Source organism: Felis catus, chromosome D3 (genome assembly GCF_018350175.1).
Source record: "Felis catus isolate Fca126 chromosome D3, F.catus_Fca126_mat1.0, whole genome shotgun sequence".
In the NCBI taxonomy this organism is placed as follows: Eukaryota; Metazoa; Chordata; class Mammalia; order Carnivora; family Felidae; genus Felis; species Felis catus.
In genome coordinates, this window is record NC_058379.1 from 85,344,243 (window position 1) to 85,368,043 (window position 23,801).

General features: G+C 35.7%; 1 protein-coding gene across 14 annotated transcripts in view; it reads left to right on the top strand.

The window, feature by feature from the left end:
* CCDC102B (coiled-coil domain containing 102B) overlaps positions 1-23,801 on the top strand; it is a 201,760-nt gene that overhangs the window by 32,406 nt on the left and 145,553 nt on the right. For 11 of the 14 annotated variants that reach the window (XM_045041143.1, XM_019815409.3, XM_045041149.1 and 8 more), the window contains 2 exons: positions 6,527-6,633; positions 12,358-12,436. The gene's annotated coding sequence lies outside the window, so the exon portion shown is untranslated. Of the gene's footprint in view, positions 1-3,856; positions 5,046-6,526; positions 6,634-12,357; positions 12,437-16,391; positions 16,492-18,062; positions 18,173-23,801 lie in introns of those variants that run through there. The other 3 variants (XM_045041146.1, XM_045041147.1, XM_045041148.1) reach the window with 3 other exon arrangements.

The following is a 23,801-nucleotide window of genomic DNA, read 5'->3' on the forward strand; positions in this document are numbered from 1 at the left end:
CAGTGACTCCCTCAGAGGTGGGGAAGTAGTGATGTTCTTGTTGGAGATTTGAGAAGAAATGGGATATTTGTTGCAGCTCATATCCTCTGCTTTCCTCTTTGGAAGCCAGCCTGACCAGAGGCAGCACACATTTCCTGCTCCTTTGTCCATGGCCTACGCTTACGGGGTCAGGAGAGCACGTAGTGTTCTGGCTTTTTCTGCGACTAGGACCAAGTCTCCAGGTCACGTAGCTTATCCCCTACTGCCCCCACTTCTGTGTGCTATCTCCCACACACAGAAGATGATGTTTTGTCCTCCAAAGGTCTTATTCCTGACTTAATTTTTATTTTGTTCAGAACTCAGGTAGGGGTGAGGAGTGGCACGTATTGGGCTTCCTTAAGATGCTAAGACAATTCCTCTGTGTATATCATACACTCAGTCATATTATTTATGCTGTCATGTGAGCTACTAACACAGGAAAGAGTAAACCTTTGATGTTTTTACTAACTTAGAGAAAATTAATATATATGTATTATATATATTTTTATGTGTATCATATATAAATCATATCACATATAAATATATCATATATATCATATATAAATATATATCATAAATATATATATTTATGATGCGACATCTTGTCCTAATCCTTAGAAATGGAGTCCAGATGCTTGGAAACCAGTCTGTCAATATATTACTACCATACTAAGAGCTTCTTCAAAATAACTGAACTTTGTGTAATTTCTGGACCCATAGAGTTACCTTACTTTAACTATTTGTGAATATAATTCACCACTTGAAGAAGTGATGAGACATTTAGAAATTACTAAAGAGATACTTTAAGTGTTTTCCTCTGAGAATCCTATTCTATCATAAAGAAGTTTCAAAGGGCTATTGGATGATTTGTTTTGTTTTGTTTTTTCAGAAAACAATCTTATACAATGTGATATGCTTCTTTTCTAATCCAAACCATCCTGGGATTGCACAGAGGAATGACAAAGTCCCTGGTCATAAAATTTCTGAGGAACACTGATGCCTTTGGAACTAGCAATCACCCAATCTTCTTGTTCTTAAGAAAAATACAATCTTGAAACATTTACTTCTGTAGGCAGAAATTTCTTTCTGAAATTCTTTTTCTGAGTTTTTAGTTTTATACTCCAGTCTTGTGAATATTAGCCCTTAAATCAGCTGCTTATTTTTTCTCTTCAGTCCCGTAAAATCTACCATTACAATGGTAATGTAAATACCATTACAAGGTTTTCAATTTTTTTAAAAAGTCAGTTATTGTTATGTTTGGTTCTGCCCTAAAGGTTAACCTTAAATAACTTATATCAGCTTTACTGAGGAATAACTGATATACTGAAAAGAAATGAACATATTTAATATGTACAATTTAATGAGTTTGGACATAGACAAATGCCCATGATATGAGCACCATGATCAAAGGAAGAGATTTATCCATATCTCTCAGTTTCCCCTGCTCCACCATGTTTTGTTGTTGTTTTTAGTGTTAAGGACACTTCACATGAGATCTGCCCTCTTATGAATTTTGGAGGGCACAATAGTACACTGTCAACTATAGGCACTATGTTGTACAGCAGATCTTTAGAGCTTATTCATCTTGCATAACTGAAACTATATCCATTGAACAGTTCCCCACTTCTCCCAGCCCCCGTCCCCTGGAAACTGCCATTCTATTCTTTGCTCCTATGAGTTTGACTATTTTCGATACGTCCTCGAAGTGGGATCATGCAGTATTTGTCCTTCTATGACTAGCTTATGTCATTTAGCATAATGTCCTCCAGATCCATCCTTGTTGACTGAACATTTTACTTAAATTTTATGTACTTCAGTCTGAAAATTGTCCTTGAATTGTTTTGTCTTTCATAAGCTGTGCTAGCCTTCCCCCCCGCCCAAAGCACAAGCAATTCTGAAGTGCCACATTATTGATATCAGTCAAGGGCCAGCAGTCTTCAGAGGGGGTAATTTGAGTGGTTTAAAGGGAAATTGCAAAGGTTTTGTCAAGGTATAATGGACCCAACAAGAGATAATGTGTGATTCAGGAACAAACCAATCACAGTGGAGTGGCATTCCCACTCACAGTTAGACGGAGGAAAGGGAGGGGTTACACAGGACCCAAAGGAAAGTAGCTTAGTGGAGGAGACTTCATGAAAGGAACCGTGGTCATCGGTGGAAGGTCACATAGCCAACACGTGCTGACCCCGCCGCCAGGGGAAACTGGGGACATCAGTGGTTTCTGGCTTCCCAGCTTCGACTCATGCTTCTTATTGAATGAACCCAACAGGAAGCCAGAGAGCAAGTGAGTTTGATGTAGACCATGAATGTCAGTTTCCTGAGACACAGAGCAGGTACAATGGAGACAGGGGAAGCGAGAGGGGGAAATGTCTAGCACAATTATCAAAGATCCCAGGAGAAATACTCACTTTTCAACTTTCCAGATTTTCATTTTATTCGGTCTTTTACTCAGCAAATAACTACTGAGTGCCTAATGATGAGATAGGGGCTGTGAATCAGGAGGAAAAAGACAGTGTATGTGTTCAGGGATTCTATGGTTTAGTGAGGGAGTTAGGATACAAAAAGGAAAATTATAATACAGGGAAATACACCTTAAAAAATCAACCTTTTTGTAAAAGCAGGTCCACCGCTACTGAGGTGCTCAGCACTGCTTTGGAGGAGTAGATGGAACATGAGGACAGGTTTTCTGGAGGATATGCCTGTGATGGAACCGGGAGGAACCGGGACTTATCTGTGTGAAGGGTGTGGAGAATCATACTCCAGGCGGTTGAGAAACGTGCAGTTGCTCAGAAACCTTAAGTAGTGTGGAGCTTTACAGGAATATTTTGGCAGAGACAGCTATTTCTTTACTAACAATTTTTGTCGCTGTCATGGTGCACCGTGTGCTGGAAACGCATGCATACGCACGTACACGCACATGCCTCCCAGGTTTACTTTCAGCTAAGTGGGTCCTTGATATCAGCCGAGACGGTTACAAGAGGTAGCCTCTGAAAGATTAATGAGATAAGTCATGCATTCAACAGTAACCAGAAATAACAGATTTAATCACGGGAGAACTCCAGGTGTTGGAACTCTCAAATACAGAATATGAGAAATATAAGTACAAAATGTTTAAAGTAATAAAGGATACATTTAAAGCCATGGTTATACAGTGAGGGATTTGAACAGAAAAGGTTGAAAACGAACATTCAAATGGAACTTCTATAATTGAAATTTAAATAGCCATTCATATAAAAACTCTGTGAACAGGTTGAATAGCAGATTAGACGCAGTTGGAAAAATGATCTGTGAACTCAGGGCTCAGAACCATGTACACATAATGGTAAGAAGATAAACCTGAGAGAGAGGCAAGGAGATAGGAAACATGTAGTAATGACTAATTGGAGTGCTAGAGGAATGGAGAAGAGAGAATTGTTAAAGAATTGCAGAGTATTTACAGAAAAATTAAAAAGAGAAATCCATAATCCAAGGAGCAGAATATAATTTTTTATTGTGGGAAAATACATATATAATTAAATTCACTTTCACTGTTTTAAAGTGTACAATTCAAGTGGCATTGGATACATTTACCATGTTGTATTAGAGTAGTAAAACATCCTAGTAAGGCTCTGAAAATGTCATTTTAAAGTTTGTATAAGATTTACAAGGAGGGGTGCCTGGGTAGCTCACTCGATTAAGTGTCTGACTCTAGACGTCGGCTCAGGTCATGATCTCACGGTTTAGGAGTTTGAGCCCTGCGTCAGACTCTATGCTGACAGTGCAGAGCCTGCTTGGGATTCTCTCTCTCCATCTCTCTCTGCCCCTCCCCTGCTCTCCCTCTCTCTGCCTCTCTCAAAAGAAATAAATAAACTTAAAAGATTTAGAAAGAATAATGTGATAGTAATATAATTATATAATGTAAATAGTTGTTTACAGTCATTTAAAATTTTAAACAAAGAGCAAAATTAATGTTACATGTATTCAGGTTTATTCTCACAAAACACAATATTCTAACAAAGAGAAATTAATTACCATAAAAAAGATGCACAAGCATCTTTAAAATCATTATTCTAGTATATTGAATTGAGAATTCCATTTGAGATTCAAGTTATAATTATTATACTTGTCTATAATTTTAAGAATAAATAAAAATTAAAATGGTGGTACTTACTTACCTAATCACTTATTTTGGGAGACTGACATTTTTATGACTCTTTTTGTGGTTTGCCAATCATCAATATGCAATTTAAACTATCAGGCTAATTTATTACAGCTGGTAACCACAATTGAGCGCGTTACAAATCTGTACTGTATTGGGCTTCTACAGTGATTTATATCTGAGGAGGAAGACTTTTTTTTTTAAGGTTCATTTATTTATTCTGAAGAAGAGAGTGTGCACATGCACAGGGGAGGGACAGTGAGAAGGAGAGAGAGAATCCTAAGCAGTCAGTGCAAAGCCTCATGCGGGGCTCGAACCCACGAACTGAGAGGTCATAATCCAACCTAAACTAAAGTCAGACACTTACCTGACCAAGCCACCCAGGCTCCCTGAGAAGAAAGACTTTAAAGATTGAAATTGTTGATTTTCCATTGCATGATGGGGCAAGGGCCCCGTTTCCTGCTTAAAGGACTATTCTTAAACCAGCAAAGATGGATTTTCTTATCACAGGGACAAGAGTTGCTCCCCTGATGGGAGCTTTCTCCAAGGGCTATTTAGCTACAAAATTCACTTTTGGTCTCACCAAGCTCATGCTCTCTTTCTGGAGAAGGACGAGCAGCTAGTGACTATCACTTAAGAAAACCTTCCTATACCTGAGCATTTACAATCATGTCATTATTCTCTGTCTCTTATCCAGAGTCATGAAACTGAATGTCTTATTGGTCTCCTATTCTCTTTTGTTACTGATTACCTTCCTTTGGACACTGCCAACTTTTATAACTTATTTGGCAGGTGGCTACTAAATGAAAATATGAATGAAAGAACTTGGCTAAAATAGCAAAAACAAAAGTTCAATGAGGGGAGGTTTGGTGCTTTTATTAAATGCAAGGTAAATATGCTTAAATGATTTATTTTTCCTGCTTTAAAATGTCATGTTGTCTGTACTCTCAGAGTCCATGAATATAATTGTATATATTAACATTCATTTCTGGCTTAATGTAATTAATATTCATTATATTAATAATATGCAATGAACATATGAGACACAGTGTTATTATTCCCGGGTAGCTTTCAAGCTTAAGGGGGAAATGTGCCTAAAGAATTCATTAGAATCACCATAACATGCAATAGAGGTGATTAGAGAGGCATAATTTTAATTGGGATAAAGAGAAATTAGGTAAAATTTAAAGATGGACTTGATAAGTATGTTTTTCATACACACAGAGGGGATGAAAGGTATAGTCGAGTGGGGGGAGAAGAACCAAGGGCAAAGGTGTGCGAAGTTTGATGTGTGTTAATATCAAATAGAGAATAACGTACACTAGGCAAACTGTAAGTTAGAAATGAGGATGAGTCAAGGGTAAGTTCACTCTTACCTCAGTAAGTTCACTGAGGAAAGAATATGTGTTCCCATTGGGAAATTAAGTAAGTAAGTGTCTTTAGAGCATAAGGAATTGGAAGAGGGTGGTGAGAGCTGTCACTAAAACCAACATTACATGAGATGTTGAGGACGTTGGACTTGACTTGATAAATAATGGAGAACCATTGAAGGTTTTTAAGCAAGAGAATAACCGGTAAGGCTTACATTATCACTAGATTGCTGTGGAGCAGTATGTACATGAATTTATTGGGGTTAGTACCAGAGTGAGTTCAGTACCCGATATGGGAAAAAATGAAGTTGAGTTCTTACCTCACATCTTAAAAAAATTCCAGGTAGATTACAGGTATTCATAAAGAAGCCAAACTTCAAACAAACAGACAAAACCAACCAACCAAACAAAAATAAACTAAAACTAAGATTCTTTTAGTAGATGTTGTATCTGTACAGAAGGGTAGGATTTCTTAAACAAGACATAAAAATCTCCAATCAAAAAGAAAATATTGATAAATGTATTCCACATTTTCAATAATTAAAAAGTTGACAGCACTCTGTACTAGTCAACTCAGTAGTGACTTAAGCATTTTGTTTTCACAGTTCAAGAGGGTGGGAAGTACAACATAAAGGTGCAGGCTGATTCAGTTCCCCAATGAGGGCTCTCTTTCTGGCTTGCAGATGGCCACCTTCTCCCCATCTTCTTACAGTTCAGGGAGAGAGCAAGCAAGTTCCTGGTGTCTTTCTTCTAAGGGCACGAATCCCATCATAAGGGTCCCACCTAATGATTTCATCTAAATCTAATGACTTCCCAAAGGCTCCATTTCCAAATGTTATTATACTCAGGGTTAGGGCTTCCATATATGGTTTCTGGGGGAATGCAATTGAGTCCATGGTACATCCTGTTTTCTATTTTTTGCCTCTCACTCTCTCTGTCCCTACACTTGCTCCTGGAATCATCCCCCGATAACCTAACTGCCTCCAAACTTTTGTCTCAGACTCCGTTTTTAACAGGAACCCAGACTAAGGAGTTGGCATTGGAAATCAGACTGAGAATGGGATTGAGGATCTCACTGGCCAATAGGCAAGAAGACTGTGGCGAGTGGTAAGTGAAACCTGTGAGTCAATGAGAGGCAAGTTCTGTTCTGGGAACTGACAGGAGTTATGGCTACAGTGCTGCAGGGCTAAGACCAAGAACTGAGGCTGGAGAAGTAGAATGGGGTTAGATTATGCTGGTCCTTGCAGGACATCTGGAACAGTTTGGTCTTTCTCCTAAAGCAAACGGGAAAGCAGTGACATATTTTAAGCTGTGGAAACAATATGGTCATATTCGCATTGAACATATCAGCATGATGGACACACTAGAAAGTGGGGGGTAGATGGTTATGAATAGGTGTCGGACAATGAGTGTAGAGGCTATTGCACTAGTACAGGTGAGAGCGGGTGAGAGTTTGGACTAGGAGATTGAAAGCAAAGTCCATAGGAACCTTTCCTGGAATTTTAAACAGAACATTTCTGCATTTAATGGAGGATTTGACCAGTTGACTGTAGTGGCATCTCTGAATACTCCTTTGAATGACTGTCTGATAATTTCACCAAAAGAAAAAAAAAAAGTCTTGTTAAAACTCATGATTTCCTCAATTTTCTTTACTTTTCAATCTATTCGGTACAATACAAGGAAAACAATTCGCATATTTTCCCATTCCAAACAGTAGCTGTATGTTTAACAGGCAACTCAATGGCATCAACACTAAACCAGCGGGGGGGTCAGCCAATGTAGGCCAGTCTAGGCTAGGCTGTTCTGTGGTTTCTGCTTCAATATGTGGGTCTAGCTGGGCTCAGACCGCCTCCGGGGCGGGGCTCAGGTACCATCCAGGAGGAATTCTGAGGTGTAAGCTCCAGCTGTAGCAGCTATCTAGGGAAAGCCCTTTCCATGGCAATGCCAGAAGCTCAAGGGAAATAGCTCATACATCTGAGACTTAAAACTGTCAAAGTGCTGCTTCTCCACATATTCCACTGGGCAAAGCAAGTTGCATGGTGAAGACCAGTCCAAAGAGATTGGGGGAAATGTACTCCACCTCCACGAAGCCAGCACAGGGTTGGGGAAGCATACTCCTACTTCAGAAGAGGGGAGAATTGTGGCTAATAATTCAACCTGTTGTAAAAACTAAACTAGATCATAGTCTCCCCAACCAAACCTGGAAGCTTTTTGACAATTCCTTTCACCCCAGTCCTTCCCCAACTACTGAGTCAGAAGTAGTTCCTTTGTGTCTACATTGCTCTTAAAGGGAAAGTTGATATATATATATATAATTTTTTTTTTTTTACAAGGAAGCCTATGTCATTTTGTAAGGCTTTTCTCAAGTGCAAAATTGTAGTGACATTTGGGAAATCAAATAAATTTTGATTCATAAGGCCCAGGCTTTGTAGAAAGCAGAAAGGATTTTCTGTAATTTTTAAAAGTCCAGTTTTAAAAATTACGAGCCAAGCCCAGAGTATTGAACGTAGTTTTATACTACCAAAGGAAAAATATTTGATATTATAAAATACTTATTGCTTTACCATGAATGAAAGAAAAAGTTGAGTCAGTAGGTTAGAAGGGATGGTTCTGAAGGGACCTAACCAGTATCAGTGCTGGTAGGTTAAGAAAGTTAAGTGGGGAAGTGATAGATTTGGAGGATTCATAGGTCGGATTTAATGCCTGACCTTTCAGATTTGTGCCAAGAGGAAAAACATAAAATCTGTTTAAATTATCAATGGCTAAGGGATGGTATTTTGTCAAATGGGCCTGAAGTTAGCCTTGTAGAATTTGATATACTCCAGGGTGGAGTGGTCAAAGTAGACAAGAGTGCCCAAGCATTCTAAAGGGGAGAAGTCTTTAGAAGACACCTTGAGTCAGAATGAGAAAAGGTAGAATGTATGACAAGTGAGGATGGGACTAATGATACCTGTAGCAGGTCCCACTTCTAAATGCCTAAAATCATCCAGGATGTGGAATGTCAGGGTACAAGATAGTGATGACTAGAGAGGGCTCAAGGGTGAGGTGTTCACCTTCCCATTCAGATGAATGCAAGTCACATGCCCTTGATGACTGGCTCTTTACCTCTGAACCCTGGGAGATAACTCCTATTTAAAAAAAGGAAAGGAGAAGGAGGTTTGAGGAAATCTTGAATACATTTTTTAATGGTTGTGTCACATGGGGCGAGCTTGAAAAACAGGGGTGATGGGAGTGCTTTCTCTGCAGAATGACGAGGTGTTATCCGGGGAGCTCTGCAGACAGGTGGCTGTGAACACATCTACCAACAGAATACATTTTCAACCTGAAAGTGACTGTTACCTTAAATTGCGAAAAATCAGAGTCTTCTGCCCTCAGTGAAAATAAGGGTCAAAATTGAGGTCACCTAGAAGTTGAACTGATTCATCAAAATGATGGAAATTTGCATTTTTGCACGTATGAGTTATTAGTGTGAAATATAAACACACACATATCATTTTGAAATAACTCTCAAGATGCTTAATTCTTAAATGTCTGGTTAGAGTCTCTTAAGGTAAATTGGTCTCTTCTGTTTTGTAATGTTGTAGAATTGTTTCACCTGCAGTTGTTTTGATATTTATTGTTCCAGTTCTACATATATGAAAGGTTAGAGATTAAGTAAAAAAACACAATCCACTGTAATGAGCAGAATAAAATTCTTCTCCGCTGATTTTGGCCAAAGATCCAAGAGTTCTTGACTGCAAATTTGAATGCACCGGCCTATCAAAGTCACAGACCACCAGAGCCTTGTACACAATCTAGTACCATTCAACAGAATGAAGACTTGTTCACTCAAATGGATTTATTTTACTATTTTTTGTTGCCAGCAAAAGGTGAAATGGAAAGTTTGAAATATGCCTGAAAATCTGGTCAGCATCAGCAGCCAAACCAGATAATTAGGACAAAGCCATACTCAGCACCATATTCTTAGAATTTGTAGAGTACAAATTATCTGCAGCTGTGAATAACTTCTAATATTTAAGCAATGGGTAAAAATTTTACTTTTTGACCCGAACTGTCTGGCTTGGCTCTCTCCATAGGCATTATGGCCAACTTTCCATTTTGCTTTGTACTTTACAGGCGTGGGCAAAATCTGGACAGTTAAGAAGCTGAGTAATTTTTTCTTAATTTGGTAAAATAAAGCAAAACTACTTAGCAGGTCATTTATTATCCATTGCTATATACTATCTCTTGATAAATGGTTTAAATAATCAAAGTATTAATTTTATGTTTATTTATAAATTGAGATTTAGAAATAATTTGTCTAGTCCAAGGAAAGAAGGAATGTTAACACTGGAGTATAGCCAGATTTTTCTTGGTCATTATAAACAAACTAATTAAAAGAATAGGTTTAATATTTTTGGGGGGAGAACTAGCTGGTACACATTCCTGGAGCGTTCAATAGTTTTACAGAAAAATTTCTGAAGAAAGGAATACAAAGGAGGTGCAAAATACATTGACATTTTTTCAATAGAGAAAGAGACTGAACTGGTATGAGTCTGGAAAAGGGAGTTAAAGATTTTTGGTAAGTGGGAAAGGGCAATTGGACATTACAGAGTTCTGATTCCTGGGATATGGACCATGAAAGGTGGAACCTAAAAGAAAAATTGCAAAGTGAAGGAAAGGACTGAATGAATATCAGCACGTGCTCAAAGAATATGTCATTAGCTATAAGAGCTTCTTCCAAAGTAATATATTTTTTGTTTTTGGAAGTAATCTCTTCATAACTAGAAAAAAAAAGCCAAAACAAATGAATCAGATTGAGTTTCTCCCTTAAAATTTTGAACCTGGTCCTTGCTTTCAGTGTTAGAGGATATGTACAGCTGTAAATAATTTACACTCCAAAAGTTACAAGAATGAGACTGAGTGAAATACGAGTAATTCTGGAGAGGAGCCAGAGAGAAAGGGAAGGTTAATTCGATACGTCCTACAGTATCCAAGAAGTTAGTTTGCTTAATATGTGGTGAAGAGCAGATAAAATTTATCCAAAATAAGTTTTTAAAGTTAATCTGCTGTATTCTAATTTTGTCCATAATACTTTCATATAAATATATCTACCGAACCTGTAGAAAGTTAAGTGACTAAAAACCTTTGCTATATACCATCCTAATATAAATTTATCTTAATATTAGATTCATATATAAGTATGATTTTTCAGCAGCTCTGCTTAAAAGAATCTTATTTCTTAAACTTGAATACGATTTTCACTAATAAAACTATATTTTCTAGTATATAAAAATGCAAAGCATATGATTTATTGGCTATGATAAAGGGTGAAAATTTCAAAATATGTAAAAACTTTTTTTTCACTTTAAAGATAGTTGTCAGAAATATAAGCATGTTTGATGTTGACTGGTATTAAGATATTTGAGTGGAAAACTAAGATGGCATGACTGATTTTCACATTAGCACATGGTTAGTTTTGACTAAAGATTATCTTCTCCAAACATCCATTCCTTTCTTTGAACAATAAAAACAATAATAATACCACAATTATTCTAGGGAATACTATATCTACCAATTTAGGCATGAATTTTGCTTGTGATTGAAATTTTGCTTGTGTTTAAGGGAAAAACCATGTTTGCAAAAATGAGCACCTTCTTTAAATGGTACTGACTATTCGTTAAAGGACCAAGTAGAGTTGGCCATTAATATTAGTTTGAAAATCTGATAAAAAAAAAAAAGGGAACATTGAAACACAATACAATTTAAAATTGAGCAAATATTCACTAACATCTTCCAGTAGGCAACATCAAAGTAATTATTTTTATTAATGCTTAAATTGTTCCATTTTTTAATTCTAGTTCCTTTGAGTAGAAAATTGATGCCATTATTCCTAGGCTCTTTCATTTAACAAAGTTAAGATGAATGTATATATTTATTGTGGTGACTGGCTCTTGATTTTGGCTCAGGTCATTATCTCAGACACCTGCTGTGCTGATCTAGAGCCTGCTTAGGATTCTCTCTCTCTCTCTCTCTCTCTCTCTCTCTCTCTCTCTCTCTCTCTCTCTTTCTCTCTCTCTCTCTCAAAATACATAAGTAAATATGTGTATATATTCATGCATAAAACCATAAATAAATACACATAAACCATATATAGTTTTATAAAATACATAGTTTTACATATATACCTTTTTTTCATTTTTTTTTAACATTTACTTATTTCTGAGAGACAGAGTGTAAGCTGGGGAGGAGCGGAGAAAGAGACACACACAGAATCCGAAGCAGCTCCAGTCTCTGAGCTGTCAGCACAGAGACTGACACGGGGCTCAAACTCATGAACCGTGAGATCATGACCTGAGCCGAAGTCGGAAGGCGAACAGACTTTTTATATGACTTTTATATTACTATGTATTTAATTGAAGTCAGACACTCAACTGACTGAGCCACTTGGGGGCCCCTATCCTTTTTTTTTTTAATACTATATTATAGATATCACTTTATGGTCATGTATAGAAACATCTTCATTCTTTTTTATAACTGGACAGCATTTTATTGTGTTAATATGCTACTACTTGTTTGTATAAAATACAGAACGAATTCTCACTGACACTTTCATTAACAATGAGACTGAGGATTTCTACTAAACCTCTTCTATCTCCAATCTGTGTCTCTTTTCACCCATGTTGCAAATCCTGGTTCTTGAAGATCTGAGAAATGTAACATTAGCATATCACAAATCACGTAATTTCTCATTTGCTTTATCTGCAATATGCACACAACAGTCTGAGAATAACAATACCAATACTTCCACCAAGAAGATGATTACTGAAAATAATTTAAATTTGTTTGCAGGGTTTTTTGGTCAAATTATCACAATTCAGATAGCTTGGAATTATCAATCACTGTGTGGATGTACTAACTGGATATACAGGTAAGTTCATTTGTTTCCTTTTATTTTGGAGTTTTAGAGATTGTTTTTCAATTTATTTCTATATGGCCCCAAAGTTAAATATACTAAACGAGATCTACTGAAAGGGTATCTTTAACTTCTGTCCTGTTCTCTCCACCCAAAATCCCCGTTAGTTGTCACTTAAAATTTTATAGTTTGTCCATTTGTTTTTAATGTATCATGTATAAAATGTATTATATGTATAAGTATAGTTGAGACCCGATGTCACATTAGTCTCAAGTGGACAACACAGTGATCTGAGAATTCTCTCTGTTTTTCTGTGCTCACACAAGTGTGGCTACTATCTGTCACCGTACAATCTTGTAATACCATTGATAATATTCTCTATGGTGTACCTTTTATCCTTTTGTGTTTTTGTGAATGTGTTTGTAATTTTTTTAATATTCATTTATTTATTGGGGGAGCGCAAACAGGGGAGAAGAGGAGAGGGGGGGACAGAGGATCTGAGGTGGGCTCTATGCTGACAGGCTGACAGCACAGAGCCCAATGTGGGGTCAAACTCATGAACTGCGAGATCATGACCCGAGTCGAAGTCGAACACTCAACTGACTGAACCACTCAGGGGCCCCATCCACCCCCCTTTTTTTAATAGTATATTCTAGACATCATTTTATAGTCATGTATGGAAACATCTTCATTCTTTTTTATAACTGGACATTATTTGTTGTGTTAATATGGTACTACTTATTCATCCATTCTAATATTGACAAATATTTGTGCTATGTCCAATCTATGTTTTTTTAGCTATTCTTGGAATTTACAGTATTGTGTAGATGTCCTTTTCTATATTCACCAGCTTGTCTTTGGTATATATTTCTACAGGGGATATTGCTGTTGCATGAAAAGCTGAAAGGTATATTTAATTGTGCTAAATAGTGCCGATATTTTTATGATTTTTGAGCATTTTGTATTTTTCTTTAGAATTAGATCTAGATATGATCCATACATTGCATTTGGTTGAAATGAATTTAAGTGTCTTAATCTATAAATCCCTGTTCTTTCATCCTTGAAATTTACTTATTGATGTAACCACATGTAGAATTTCATTTTCCTCTCTGCATTTCTTATAAACTAAATGCTGTATTTAGAGGTTTGATTTGGTTTTGGCAATAAGTGTCCAAAACTTCTATACAGGAAGTGTTGGGTAGTTCTATCAGGCACATACAATAAACGGATGCCCTCCTTATGTGATGTTGTGATGTTGGTAGCCATTGATGACTATTTCCTGGATTCATTATTAATTAGTGATATGGAGACTTATGCTACTCTAACTCAATTGTAATATATCTAATTATTTCTTTCCCCCATCCTTTCTGTGTTCTCTTTCTGGAATTATGATTAGATGACATTTTTTATATCTCCATATAATCCTGCATATTCCATAACCTCTCTCTCACATTCTCCAAATCTTTTATTTCTGGAGTGCATTCTAGATTTTTCTTTTGTTTCTATTTTCAAGTTCACTAATTATCACTTCAGCTTGGTCTAACTGCTGGTTAACCACCTCAGCTTGGTCATCTGCTGGTTAGCCACTTCCAGGGAATTAAAAAAAAATTTTTTTTCAATGTTTTTTATTTTATTTTTGGGACAGAGAGAGACAGAGCATGAACGGGGGAGGGGCAGAGAGAGAGGGAGACACAGAATCGGAAACAGGCTCCAGGCTCTGAGCCATCAGCCCAGAGCCCGACGCAGGGCTCGAACTCACGGACCACGAGATCGTGACCTGGCTGAAGTTGGACGCTTAACCGACTGCACCACCCAGGCGCCCCTCCAGGGAATTTTAAAATCTTTAATCACTTAGTTTTTATATTTAGAATATCTATTTGTTTATTTAAGAACTACTTGGGCAACTTTCATAATCTCTTGATTTTGCTTATACTTTTAAGACATTGGCACTCATTGAACTTACTTGTTTTTGGTCTGTCTCAATTCTAATACATGAAGTCTTTCTAGTTTTTATTGTGCTCTCTTTTTTCTTCCTGGTTTCACTTATTATGTCATGTGTACTCATATATTGTGCTGTGTGCATGTGTGTGTGTGTGTGTATGTGTGTGTATGTGTGTATGTATGTGTATGTGCAGATCATTTGGGAGAGGACTTTATCTGTGAGAATTTTGCGGATCTTGAGGTCTTTCAACTCTGAACCATTTTAAAATAAATTTGCTGAGAACTTTAAGACTAAGGAGGTCATGGAAGTTGATCTCCAAACTCACACAGGTCCAGCTTATACTTCTGTATTTTCAGGGAATATTTTTGCCTTTAACATTCAGCACACGCTTAAGACAGGCAGATGTTAATTGATCCTTTACATTCTACACAGCAGGCTAATTGATCATTTACTTTATGCTGAGGTCATAGCTATTTGAGTTCTAGTTTAATGTGAAGATCTATGCCATTGGGCTCTAGGCTTTCCCTTCTCCTGTGCCCTGAAGTGTTCTCCAAATGGAAGCTCAACATCACTGAAATTTAGGAAAATACCCTCACAATGAAAGCTGACTTTAGCACACTTCTTCCTTGATTTCTTACTTCTACTTTACATTTGGCCTAATATTTCTTAGTTTCTTTACAAGTTCAGCAAAACATTGTTTCTGTTTTATACCAGCTATTTAAAATCTGATAATTAGTAGAGTTTTAAGAGGGTATTTAGATCACTACACTGCCAGGAAGAGAAAACTATTTCATGATATATAGAATTTTAAAGTTAGTGTAAGTGATAAACTATCCAAACCAAAGGATTCAATGTCTTCTGCCTCAAATTAAGCAGATTTAAGAGTAACTCTAAGACTTCCTTGCCTGGAAATAAAAACAAACACAAAAAATAAGAACGGTTTCCTAAACACATCACACACAGTTATTAGGATTGTTTGATTCTCAAGGAACAAAATAAACTTCAAGATTGGCAAGCATACTGCAATGAATTAAATAGAAATGTTTCTTTTATCTTTTAAAGGAAAATTCTAGTTACTAAGTTACATTTGCTGACATGTTAGACGCAGTAAATTAGAAACTAGAAGTGATAGGGCTTGTGTGAGGGTATTTATCAAACCTCTGGTCGAATAGTTTTAACAAGTGAGGTAGCTCTTGCTGGCAAGGAAATTAGAGATATAACTCAAGATGTTTGCACCTACAATCTAACAGTAGAAAAACAACTTTATGATAGATTGATGTACTTGAGGATCTTGAGATAATCAACATTTTTCTCTCTCCATATGCTTACCTGTACTAGCATATTTCTTTTAATTAATGAGAAAAGTTACTGGGTCCAAAGTCAATATTTGCCAGCAAAGGAATTTTCGTGATCAATATGCCAAATAAAACATCATCTGGTTTTATCTAAGTTTTGTCATTTCGTTTTCATCAACGATTTACTCTTGATGAGCTCATGCTGAATATCTACTAATTTGTATGGATCTGATTGCTGAGAATGCCTTCCTTTATCTCTAACAATCTTGTATTATAATCGAGTAGCTACTGCTATTTGGTGTGAGATGGGACCATTTTAGTTTGCCATCTCACCAGATGTCATCAGATCAAAGATGAGCAGAATTTTGGATATCATCAGACCGACTACCCTCCTTTTTAAAATAAGTAAAAAAAAACAAAAAAAGACCAAGTCCTAGTGATTCGTGAAACTTTTCCCAAAGTCACTCAATTGTTATGTTTATGTGAAAAAAACCTATCCAAATCTTTGATATATAACTGATTGAGTAAATCATAGTGGTTATTGGAAACCTGGCACTTATGAAGACAGTGTGCTGGGAACTGAGAATAAAAGGTGATTAAGGCATGGGAACCACTCTGAAGGAATTCACAGAGTTGGAGGAGTATAACTATAAGGAAATAGTTATGCCTTCTGGTCAAAATAATTTCTAGTTATAGCTTTTAATGCATCTTTTCCATATCTATCACTGCAAAGATGAAAAAGAGAAAAACTCAAGAAAACAGAACAAAACAAAAACTGAAGAGACCTTGTGCCAGAATTTTGAAGAATTGTAGACAATTATAAGGCAGATAGGGTACGTATATGAAAAAGTAATCTTCAGCATCATTATTCTAAACTTTGATAGTGTTTATTCCGAATGGTACAAAGATGCTTTTTGTATTCCTTTTTAACAACATATACCAACCATCTAGAGAACTGGACACTGACTCACAGATGTGTTTCCATGAGGTTGACAGATGTTTCTAAATACTTTGCTCTTGTCCCCCAGTACCCTGGTAAAGAAACAAAGAATGCAAATGCCAAAAATTTTCTCTGGCAAGAAATTTTTACGCACACACATGGTTTTGCATCTTTATGTAGGTGTGTGAGCTGGCAGTGTAGCAGGAAATTCTATGAAAAGTATAGCTCTCTTCTAAAAAGAATTACAAGGAAGTATGATGATAGGAAGCCCAGCAGTGCATTCTATAAATTCCTTTTCACATACTGTGTGGGTGGATTGTATAATGCAATTTAAAAGTACAAAGAGAATAATAACTAGTTATTTACATTAAAAAATTTTTATTTTATTTTTTTTTAATTTTTTTTTTAACATTTTTATTTATTTTGGAGAGACATAGAGCACAAGCGGGAGAGGGACAGAGAGCAAGAGGGAGACACAGAATCCGAAACAGGCTCCAGGCTCCGAGCTGTCAGCGCAGAGCCTGACGCGGGGCTCAAACCCACGAACCATGAGATCGTGACCTGAGCTGAAGTCAGAGGCTTAACCGTCTGAGCCACCCAGGCACCCCAAAAAACTTTATTTTTTAAATGTGTATTTTCATACTACTTTAATAATCTACATCACATAGTGGTGTAAGAGTACATGTACGTGTTTTATAAATGAATACATGTACTTATGGGTTCATACTAGATATAAGTAGAGAAGCAGAAAATCATGCAATGAGGGAGGGGGAAAAAGCAGCAAAAAAATATGGCTGACTATAGAGATGAGTTATATTGGTAATTCTGCGGAGCTTATAAGGATTAAAGGGAGCTCTGATAACTTAGGCAAACTTGCGGCCTCTCACAAAGGCTGTTGTTTTGTTTTGTTTTGTTTTGCTATAAAACAGCTTTATTAAGATATGATTCACATGACTTACAGTTTACCCATTTAAAGTATATAATTCGGTGGCTTGAGTATATCCACAGAGCTGGGCAACCATCATCACAATCAACTTTAGAATATTTTTGTCACCTAAGGTGAAAGAAAACCAAGAAAGAAGCCTGCAGCCTTTAGCAGGCACTTCCCATTTCCCTTCAACCTCAACAGCACAAACAATAATCTACTTTCTTTCTATATTTTCCCATCCCCGACATTTCATATAAATGCAATCATAGAATACGTTGCCCTTTTCTGGCTTTTTTTTACTTAGCATAATGATTTCAAGCTTCCTCAGTGTTATAACATGTATCAGTACTTTATTTATTTATTTATTTTTACTGCCAAATTATATTCCAGTGTGTAGATATACCACATTTATCAGTCAAAGAGCATTGGGCATTTTTCCCCCATGTTTTAGCTATTATAAATAATACTGCTACAAGCATTTGAGTACAAGTTTTTATGTGGATGTAAGATTTTATTTCATTTGCATCTTTACCTAGGAGTGGGATCAATCACTGGGTCGTAGGGAAACTCTATGTTTCACATTTTGAGGAACTGCCCAACTGTTTTCCAAAGCACCTGCACCATTTTATATTTCTACCAGCAACAGGTGAAGATTTATTTCTCCCGTATCTTTCACCAACACTTGTTATTATGTGTCTCTTTTATCACAGCCATCCTAGTGGATGTAAAGTAATATCACATTGTGGCTTCAGTTTGCATTTCCTAACGACTAAGTTGCTGAGTATCTTTTCATCTGCTTTTTCATTAGCCATTTGTATATCTTTTTAGAAGACATATATATTCAAGTCTTTTGCATATTTATAAGTTGGATTGTTTACCTTTTTGTTGTTGAGTTGTAAGAGTTCTTTATATATTCTGGATGCTAGGACATTATCACATATGTGATTTGCAAACATTTTCTCTCGTACTCTTCCTTTTCTTCATAGTTTGTTTTTTTCATCCATCATCCATGCAAAAGTTTTAAATTCTGATTAAGTTCAGTTTATCTATTTTTGTTGTTGTTGTCGTTGTTGTTGCTTGTGTTTTTGGTGTCATGTTTATGAAACTACTGCCAAGATCTAAGGTAATGAAGATTTGTCCTTATGTTTACTTCTAAGAGTTTTATATTTTTAACTCTAAAATTTATTTTTTTTTAAATTTAAGTTTATTATTTTTTTTTTTTTTATTTTGAGAGAGAGAGAGTGCGATCTGGGTAGGGGCAAAGAGGAAGAGGGGAGAGAGAGAATCCCAGACAGGCTCTAGCCTATCAGTGCAGAGCCAGATGCTGGGCTCAAACCAACAAACTGTGAGGTTATCACCTGAGTCAAAATCAAGAGTTGGACACTCAACCGACTGAGCCACCCACATGCCCCTTAACTCTCAAATTTAGGTCTTTGATCCATTTTAAGGTATTTTAGTGTGTGTGTGTATGGTATGAAGTAAAGGCTCAATGCCATTTCTTTGCATGTGGATATCCAGTTGTCCCAGCATCACTGGTTAAACAAACTGTTCTTTCCCCATTAAATTGTCATAGTAATGTTGTTGAAAATCAGTTGGCCATAGATTTATAGGTTTACTATTGGACTCTCAGTTCTGTCCCATTGATCTATATGTTTATCCTTATACCATGCTGTTTTGATATCAGTTGCTTTGTAGTATATTTTAAAATTGGAAAATGTACATACTCCGACTTGTTCTTATTTTCAAGATTATTGGGCTATTTGGGTACCTGCAATTACATATGAATTTTAAAATTGGATTTTCCATTTTCACCAGAAAAAACTGTTGTGATTTTGATAGTGCCTGCATTGAATCAATAGAGTTTTGGGAAGTATTGCCATTTAATAATATTAAGTCTTCTAATTGTTGAGCATAGGATGTCTTTATTTATTTATATATTTGTCCTATCCTTCAGGAATGTTTTGTGGTGTTTGGTGCACAGCACTTGCACCATCTTGTTTCAATTTATTACAAGTTATTTTATTCTTTTGGATGATATTATAATTGGAATTGTTATTTTAATATCCTTTCATATTGTTTGTTGCTTCTGTACAGAAATGAAGCTGATCCTTGTGTTGATTTTATAATCTACAGTTTTGCAGAATTTGTTAATGTGCTAATAGTTTTTATATGGAGTAGGGTTTTCTACATGTAAGATCACTCCACCTGTGACTAGAGATAGTTTGTATCCAATTTAGATGCCTTTAAATCTTTTTCTTGCCTGTTTACTCTGGCTAGGACTTCCAGCAAAATACTGCATAGAAGTGAAGTGAGAGTGAGCATCCTTTCTTATTGATACATTAGAGAGTTAATAGAGAAAGCTTTCAGTGTGTGATTTGTTAGCTGTGGGTTTTTCATATGTACCCTTTCATGTTGTGGACATTCCTTTCTACTCCTAGTTTCCTGAGTGTTTCTATTAGAAGGTTGTTGGACTTTGCAAACTGCTTTTTCTTCATCTATTGATATGATAATGTGTATTTTTGTCCTCCCTTCTATTATAGTGTTATATTACATTGATTGATTTTCATATGTTGAAACACCTTTGCATTCCTGGACTATATCCCACTTTTTCATGGTATATAATCCTATCACTATGCTATTATATTCTACTTTCTAGAATTTTGTTGAGGATTTTTTCCATCCATATTTATAAAGGACATTGGTCTGTAGTTTTCTTGTGATGTCTTTGGTTTGGTAAGATAATGCTAGCCTTATTGAATCAGTTAGGAAGTATTACCTCCTATTCTGTTTTTGAAAGAGTTTGAGAAGGATTGATATTAATAACTTTATGTATGTATGTACGTATGTATGTATTTAAGATTTCACTAGTGAAGCTTTCTTCTTGTTCTGGGCTTTACATGTTAGGATTACTCATTTTTCTTTACTTGTTATAGGTCTAAGATTTTCTATTGATTTCTGAGTCAGTTTTGGTAGTTTCTACATTTCTATCAAGCTGTCCATTTTGTCTAGATTATCTAATTTGTTGGCATCCAGTTGTTCATAGTATTCTGTTATAATGTTGTTTTTTTAATTTCTGTAAAGTTGGTAGAAATGTTCCTACTTTCAATTCTATTCTACCAATACAATTTTTATCTTTACCCTTCTCATTATTCTTTCTATTCTATCAATACAATTCTTATATTTACCCTTCTCATTATTCTAACCGAAGGCTGCCAGTTTTGTTGATCTAATAAAGAAAAAAAAAAACTTTTGGTTTTATTGATGCTCTGTATTTTTTTTTTTATTCTCTGTATTGTTTATCTCTGCTCAAATCTTAGTTTCTTCTTCTAGTTTTAGGTTTAGTTTTTTTTTTTTTCATATAGTTTCTTGAGGAATATAATTAATTTATTGATTTGATTCGCAAAGACCTCCTCCTTTGTTTCAGAGGACTTTCTCCTGGTTAAGTATCTATTTGGTTGCTCTAAACCTGTGCTTATCTTGCAGATTTCCAGTGGGTAGATTCTGGCAGTTTTAACGCATTTTCAGTTTCTTAGCTCCAGAGTTGCCAGTTCCACCATTTTTGCTGAGTGGTCTTAGGCTCAGAGACATTTTGCATTCATTTGGAAAGGACAGTTTTGTCATGGATCTATGTTAACTTTTCCAACTTCCATCACAGTAAGGTCTAAAGGTTCTGACCACTGTCAGAACAATGACGTAATGCTAATCACACTAGATGAGGAAGAAGTGACTGGTATGTTGATGACTTTGCTAAGATACATGCCCTACCAAGGTTGAAGGAAAAGCCCTACCAAATTAGTAAAATTTTAGGCATAAAGGAAAACACATTCAGATTACCACATCTTGTATCTCCCACCATTACAAAGGAAGCATAACTGATCTATTTTTCAGCTGTAGTACTTAGCTAGCAATGTTGTGAATGGTACATAACAAGATTACTTGTCTGCTCATGGGGATTGTGCCTAATAGTCTTATTTGTGCTTATTTATATTTTCTGATCTCTTTCAAATAAACGTATGTTTTAAATATTATTTTTCAACAAAATCTTTTTAAGAGAATTTTATAAGTTTCTCACAAAATTAATAAGAGTGAGTGGGCAGACAGAAAAATATTTTGACAAGTAATTTTTCATCGCTGAAGTCAAGATTCTTTATCTGTAAAATAATGATTTGATTATATTAGTTGTTTTCCAAAGTGCTCCTTGGAGTCTGGGGAGTCTGTGGATGACCTCCAAGGGCTATTGTTGGAGGAAATTAGATGTGATGAGAGTTTCCAAGTGGGCAGGTTTCCAAGTCCTCCTCCAAGAATTAATGGGAAAAGTTCCACTTTTGACGTACATGACTTCTGTGTAATATATATGTATCTTTTATTCTTAAAAGAAAGGACTCCATTACTTCAAAAACATTTGAAAGCTAATGTGAAAAATAATTGCTTCAGTTATTTCTGACTATATGCTGTCAAAATATCAAAATATAATTATTTTATTATTTTTCAAATTGCCTAGAGCATCATCTGAGCTTGGCCTGTGGAACGATTTGGGGAACAAATAGAAGACAAAAGCATTCGGTTATGAGTATTTTAAAAGTTTTAATAATAACATATACTGCTGAGCCCTTGTAGATTATTTTAGTTAAAGTGATAATATGTATTAGTTTCAAATTTTAAGATCTCAGAGATATCATAAATAGGATAATTGTCATTGAGATATTTTTCAAGGTTTCTAGACATCAGCAAATAAAGGAAATTGTAAATACAGAAGCTACCTTATTATAGTTGTCTAGTGTTTATTTCTATCACTATTCAGAAAGGTAGAGCCTGACTAGTTTGAGCCAATAATAATGCAATTTCTATTTGAAGAAAAAAGATGTAGTGCCATTCTTATACTATCCTATAAAACACACTACTGTCATTGAAATCTTTAGGAAGGTTGTTTAATAATATTCATAGGCCTAACTTTAACATATGTTTATTTTCCTACCTCTAGGATTTAGATGAAATTATCCTGTTTTTATTTGGATCATTACCAAAAATGTTTCCATTTTTATTGATTTAGGATATCTTAAAATTCATGAAAAAAATCAACATATACATTTTTATGACCATATAGTGTGGGAATATGCCAAAATAAGATTGTCTTTTAAAAATATATTTTTTTAAAATATAGGAACCTCAGTTCCTTTTTTTTTTCCTTCTTTCCTGTAGTTTTTTAAAGTCAAAAGAAGTTATACCTGGGGTGCCTGGGTCGCCCAGTGGGTTAAATGTCTGACTTCAGCTAAGGTCATGATCTCGTGGTTCATGGGTTTGAGCCCCGTGTCGGGCTCTGTGTTGACAGCTTCAGACTCTGGAGGCTGCTTCCGATTCTGTGTCTCCCTCTCTCTCTGCCCCTCCTCCATTTGCACTCTTTCTCTGTCTCTCAAAAATAAGTAAACATTAAAAAAAATAAAACTTAAAAAAAATTATGCCTGGACAATTGGGTAATAGGAGATATATAATGAGAACATTAAGGCCTTTATTTAATTAGCTAATGGTAATACATATTTTTATTTAAATTAAATGGATGTTTTGTATGTCCTTTGCTTTCGCAAAATTTTAACTCTCTTGTTTCCAATAGTTGGACATAAAAGAGATTTGAATTCATCAATATCAATTAACCAGAATTAAATGAAATCCTCACTAATATTTACTCCTTTTAAGTGTTTAGAATGAAAAGAATATTATTAATTTTTTTCATATTGTGTAATGGAATCTATATATCATTATTTCTGTTACTATTGTTATTACACCTGACATTTATTGAGTGCTTGCAAAACACCAAACTCTGGATTTTATTTTGTAAATGCAAAATAATTCTTATAACAATAAATTGGCCTATCTTTGCAGAGGAGGTTGGTGAAGTGGGTATATTTGTTTACCCAGCAGACCCAGCCTTGAAAGGGCCAGTGACAAGGGATTTGTGGGAGGATAAAACGTGTTTCCAGGCAGGTTTCCCGCTGTGGGTGGAGAGCAGTTGAGCAAACTAAATATCCACAGTCTTTAAAAAATGTATTTTATTTTTCAGTGGATTTCTTCAGTGGATTTCTTTTGTGGATTTTACTAGCAGTAGGGTCTCTTTTCTTTATTCTTCAGTGGCTTTTGTAGTCTTGAATTTTCCTGAAACTTTGTTATACTTCTGTCCCTGTCCTGGGTGTCCATGCTAATAACCGTCCTCAGGGAAATTATCTCCCTTGCTTAATAATATTTCTTCAACAACATAGATGGACCTAGAAGATATGATGCTA